The sequence below is a fragment of the Ixodes scapularis genome, unplaced genomic scaffold, assembly GCF_016920785.2.
Source record: "Ixodes scapularis isolate PalLabHiFi unplaced genomic scaffold, ASM1692078v2 PGA_scaffold1__304_contigs__length_218370807, whole genome shotgun sequence".
In the NCBI taxonomy this organism is placed as follows: domain Eukaryota; kingdom Metazoa; phylum Arthropoda; class Arachnida; order Ixodida; family Ixodidae; genus Ixodes; species Ixodes scapularis.
In genome coordinates, this window is record NW_024609846.1 from 72,243,038 (window position 1) to 72,248,824 (window position 5,787).

A 5,787-nucleotide genomic window follows, 5' to 3' on the forward strand; every position below is an offset into this window, starting at 1 on the left:
GCGCACCGGTGAGCGTTTACCCCGTCCTTTGTACATTTGTGAACGACCGTTCGGCCGTGGGCGATCTCCACACCGACGGCGTTCACCAGCTTATAGCCGCTGTGTTGTTGTTATTTGTTTCATTGTAAATAAACAGTTTATCACCGTTACCAACGTGACTGGTGTCTGTTTGCGCTCAACGAGCAGCATGCCACGCGAGTACGAACCCGCTTCGCGGTAGAGCGTCTCGCCGCGAACGTGGTACTCCCAAAGGCAGTGGCCCTAAGGAGAACCACAAATTGGCGCCCAACGTGGGGCCCGAACCCACGACCCCGAGATTAAGAGTCTCGTGCTCTACCGACTGAGCTAGCCGGGCTGTTTCCCGTGTAGTTGTAGCAGCTGGCGGCCTTTTTTCTTTTTTTTTATTATTTTAGTCTTGTGTGTTTGTGTTGGTCCACCCGTTTGCGGGTAACTATTGGCTAAGGAGGGGGGAGTGTGGGGATTGTGATCCCTCAACATTCTGTCGCGTCAGCGTTTTGGCACGCCGTGGCGGCCGCGCCGACGTAGCGAGAGGTGGCGCTGCTTACCACTGTGAGCGGCTTCCTCCTCTCCCCCCTTGGGGCGATTTCCGTAACGGACCCCCGCACAAAGGAGATCGACGTGTCGCTCTTTGATTGGCCACTTCGCCCCCGCCGTTATCTTAAAACCAGCGGACAGCAGTCTCGCTTGGGTCTTTCTTCCTGGGATTCGGCGGCGGCGACAACGGGGAACCTTCCGGCGCACCGGTGAGCGTTTACCCCGTCCTTTGTACATTTGTGAACGACCGTTCGGCCGTGGGCGATCTCCACACCGACGGCGTTCACCAGCTTATAGCCGCTGTGTTGTTGTTATTTGTTTCATTGTAAATAAACAGTTTATCACCGTTACCAACGTGACTGGTGTCTGTTTGCGCTCAACGAGCAGCATGCCACGCGAGTACGAACCCGCTTCGCGGTAGAGCGTCTCGCCGCGAACGTGGTACTCCCAAAGGCAGTGGCCCTAAGGAGAACCACAGAACTTAGGTAATAAACCTAATTAGAGGAATTGTATGGAAGCATTTTCAACTCTCAGGGAGTCAACAGATCCCTTCTGAATAGTGTACTTTTCGACGCCTATTGTTACACCCAGGTACTGATGTGACACTCATAAGTTCAGGCATTATTTACTACCGCTTATAACTCTCAGGGAATCACCTGATCTCCCCTAAATTAGGTGCTTTTTTTATTCCCTTTTTTACACCTAGAGACTCGCGCGATCCCCATAATTGCGATTGCTGTCGGGCACTATACACAGCCCCCGAGGGTTTTCGCGACTCCCCACTTTTGGGGTCGCTTTTCTACACCATAGGCCTCGCGTAGCTCGAAATTGTGAGGGCACTTTTTCAGACCCCGAGACTCAGCTAACTGGCTTGTTCAGGTGTGCTGGAGGGTTGATTCCTGAGGTCAGGTGTCACATGAGAGATTTCTGAATTCTTTGCGTGTCAAGTTCCTTAAGGATGCACTTCGAGGAGGTTCCTGAGATAAGAGAATAATACTCACTAGCAATGTGCCGGCATCAGAAGTTAACTGAAAACTTTAAGAGAAAAACAATTCAGGCATATAAAAAAGTTTTGCCAGTCATGTCAGCCAACTATAATGTCAACCACGTTTTTATTGTAAAATCAAAAACTTAAACAAGGTCGAAATTATAAAAAAATATTATTTAGTAAAAGCTTGTAGCAGGCACGTACCTAGGATTTTGTTTTGGGGGGAAGGGGGGGGGGGGGGGGCGCCAATGACAAAATGCAGTACTAGGGGGAGGGGGGAGAGGAGGTCCCAGCAAAATTAAAATTTTGGAGGAGGGGGGCATCCCCCATGCCCCCCCTGGCTACGTGCCTGGCTTGTAGCCTTCCAAGACGCTTCAGGGTAACCCTTTCCAGTGGAGTTTCTTTTAGCCCGAACGTGCGCTCAAAGAGAGCCAAGGTAGACTTGATCCCCGTTGCATAATAAATATTAAAAGTCCAATACATCGCGATCATGAGGCTGACGCCATGGATGACGTCGCGAACATCCACCAACAGGTCCTCCACCTGAACTTAGAGAGCGGCAGATGAGAAGACGTCCTCTGTAGAGAACAGGACTGTCGGATGAGTTTATCTTTCTGAACCTGCAATATAATAAACTACTCTAAATATGCAAACATAGGTTGATTATACTTTTCATTATTTTTCATGTTTAGATATAATAATCAGAAATCGCCTGCTTCTGTATGCTGTGTGAGAGCATAAGTTTTCTTTTCATGTCACGTAATGATTTCGATATTTGCTGCCATTAACTTTGCATTGACTCTTGAGGCATTTTACGAAATGGTCCCATATCACAAGATGAAGTGAACACGTAGTGTTTAACCTATTTTAACATAAATGTGATCCTTCATGTCCCTACACTCTCAAAAAGAAGGGTGCGTAAGGAGACCAATTACCATCTTTCATCCCCACGACCCCAGCGTCCTCTATTCAGAAGCGGTAACTTGAGCAGTTCGTCCCGCGGGCATTTCGTTGCTCCCATTGGAGTTGCTCCCCTAATAAATACTTTAGTACCCTCGTCAATAATGGCTGCCGCAAGCCTTCGATGAAGTTGACGAAGCATCACTCGTGTTGCTGTTTCAGAAAGAAGCATTCGCAAAACAAGATTTTGGCCCCGGGATTTAGAAATTGTGACTACCCGCGCATATTTAGTCAATGTCTCCGTCCGCGAAAAACATGAGAACGGAACCCGAGCGACGCGGAGGCGCCGGTAACGAGGCTACTATTCTCCAACCGCCGCTCCCGCGTCCGAGTTAGAACTAGCGGTGAGGGTTGACCTGCGGCGGTGCGGTGGATACCTCATTGAATGCAGTCGGAGTGGCGACCGATTGAACGGTGAGTTTTGAATGGTTTGGCTACTTGTAGAGTAGCAGAATATTATAGGCATTTCAGAACGTACTTCATAAAGCCGCAGGATTGCCCTGTACGATACGCGTTCGCTCTCTGACGCGGTCGGGCGCGTACTCACCCATGTTAGCATGGAAACGAGGCCTAGCATATGAAATCTATGCCGGGCGGCAATCAGTTCATCAAATAAACGATGTTACACCGGCAGATCGTTTCGTCGACGCAGCAGCGTTTTAATGGGACTTAGGTTCATCGAAAAGTTCCCGTGTCCGTTTCATCGACCCACCTGGCGACGCTTCACCGAAAGCGTTTTTCCGCACATATTGCCTCGGTCGTCGGCGTGAAGGTACCGGCGACCGAGGCGATGCGATCTTGACGAAACCATGGCGGTTTGTATGAGGCCTGGTGCGAGTTCGCGCTTCGAGAGTAAAGTTCGCCCCTACGCTCTTAGGCGAAAGGTAGGGTCGTATCCGGTATACATAAATAAACATGTTCTCAATCAATATTCGAGTTTCCCCAAGCGGAGCGAAGGGTTTCAGCGCGCAGTGCGGACTGTTTTGAAAGCGGTGATCGCGAATTCATTTGTGGCGTATCAGAGAAAATCAGAGTCGCCTGGGCAAGTCCGCTTTAGTTGAGGCAGACTTGCGGCCAACGAAGTTGAACCAATAATGCGATCCCCGTGGTAGAAAGAAGAAGAAACAAAAGGTCGACGAAACGTTGTAGGAGCGCTTGTCCACGAAATTGAGTGGTGCGCGAAGTCGCGCTCACCCACTTTAGTTATGCATTACTTTATGTTTTTACTTCCTCTGCGGGTTTCCGAGTGTCTTTCGGTCCTCTATTTTCGGCGGATGCTGGTTGGCTCGGCGGCACGGTTTAAAGTTTCAACCATGGTCGGGAATTGCTAAAATGAAATTAAACTTGAACGCTGTAACGATACACTTGTTTATAGAGCCCAGCGTGGAGGTGTTTTGTCTTGTAATACTTCTTCTTTTGAGATCCTCACTTCGGAGTTTGGTTTCGCCATGTGTAACTTATCTTGTGCTCGTGGCTTCGAAATGTGCTTTGTATTGCTCAAAGCTGCTCTTGTAAACTTCGTTTAATGTTTTTTTATGCTTTTTGTCATTTGATAGTTGTGTTTGCTTTGGGCTCTGATCATTTTTATTGCTTCGGGCTCTGAGCATTTTCAAACAGTCTGGTTAGGACACGCGTGTCAAAAAATAAATTTTACACACATAAAATGTTTTAGAACAATATTTATTTATTTATTTATTTATTTATTTATCGAAAGTACCCTCAGGGCCCAAAGGCATTGTGGACTTTTAACCTCTCGAATGTAAATTTTAACAACAAAAGCAGACTTTAATTGTGTCCACATTTTGCTGTAGGAATAATTTGAAATAGCTATATTTTATGTGCATTATGGCTTGCGTAGATTCTAAACGAGACCTGTCTAGAACAATATCTGCACCAAAATTCACTCACATTAATTGTCTTTTACGTCTCCCGTTTGCTTTGTCACAGTTTCGTGCAACGGGTTCTAAACGGCGTATATATCGCTAAATTAACTTTTTCCAACCGCATACATATGCCAGAATAACTACTAAGGACTTAGATACTTATGTATCTAGTAAAGCGGTATTAACTTGTAGGTTTCATAACCCGTTTTTGCGAAAGCAATACTTGAAGCACATTTCTAATTACAGTTTGTACTACAATAGCATATTCCTGAGTGCGGTTGCAGACAAAATTATATTTGACACAGGACCGAAGAACGTTATTTTTATGACTAAAATGGTTACGATTGTTGATATTGCTGTCGGGGCAGGCAACTCGATAGATAAAGGGCTCGAACGTTTTTAGATCAAACTAATAGTATTTTTGATCAGTAAATTATTTATAAATAACTAAATAATTCATTAGACGATAATTCTTCTAAGGTTTTGATCCCAACAGAAGTTCAAACCCAAGATATTTTCTCAGGAGCTGCTCACGTAGGGTCTTGTTCGTTGTTATCAGGTTTCTTGTGAAAATAACTACAAATAAAGCAATCAAACATGTTGCACGCTCTTCGCGAAAGTATGTATAGGTGAGGGCCTGACGCCACATCTTTCCCATTTCATGGTGATCGGGCATCCCAGACCTTTACACGACCTTTAATTATGTAGAAATATATCACATGTATTCAGTCCAAAGTGTGTTTTGTTTCCATACACTTTATAATATAAGAAACGATTTGGTACTGTCCTTGTTAGGAAATAATTCTTAGTTTTATGTAATATCCTACTGTGAAAAAACTAAAAAGTGAGCACAATTTTTTTTACAACCGTTGTGAAAATCTAAGTTATGGCTTGTTACCTGTATGGAGTAGCTAGTATCTCTGTAATGCACTTTAATATATCACAAGTTGGAAATAAATTCGACTTATTGTTAGCGACTCTATTAGTACTGGAAGAGGATACTGGAAGTTTAGCTAACCATAATAGCCTCATGTCTACAAACCTTTCTGAAAACAAACACGCATTTGCATGAGCGGTATTTTACTTCAATAGCTGCGGTAAGAAAAATATTTACTTTTGGTGGTAATAAGACCTCAAATTTAGTGACTGTTTGCATTTAGGAGGCGTGCTGTTCAGTGTTCATTTATCGTTACAACACCTCATCGTGTGCGAATTAATTTCACTGAAGTGATAGTCGTGCTTCCACCTCTCCGCCATGAAACGCATTAACGGAAGTTTAGGGATATTTAAATACTTCGTAGAGAGGAGGTTCGTATAACAATAATATAATGCAGGACCAGCCCTTGGATGTATGTTCCATATTCATAAAAAAAAAAAAAAGTTAAGACTCGGACATTAATA

At 44.8% G+C, this 5,787-nt stretch overlaps 1 non-coding gene across 1 annotated transcript; it reads right to left on the reverse strand.

Moving 5' to 3' along the window:
• Window positions 1-282: 282 nt before the first annotated feature.
• On the reverse strand, window positions 283-355 carry Trnak-cuu. Its single transcript has one exon. It is a non-coding gene; the product is annotated as a tRNA-Lys (tRNA).
• Between the last annotated feature and the right edge of the window lie 5,432 nt (window positions 356-5,787).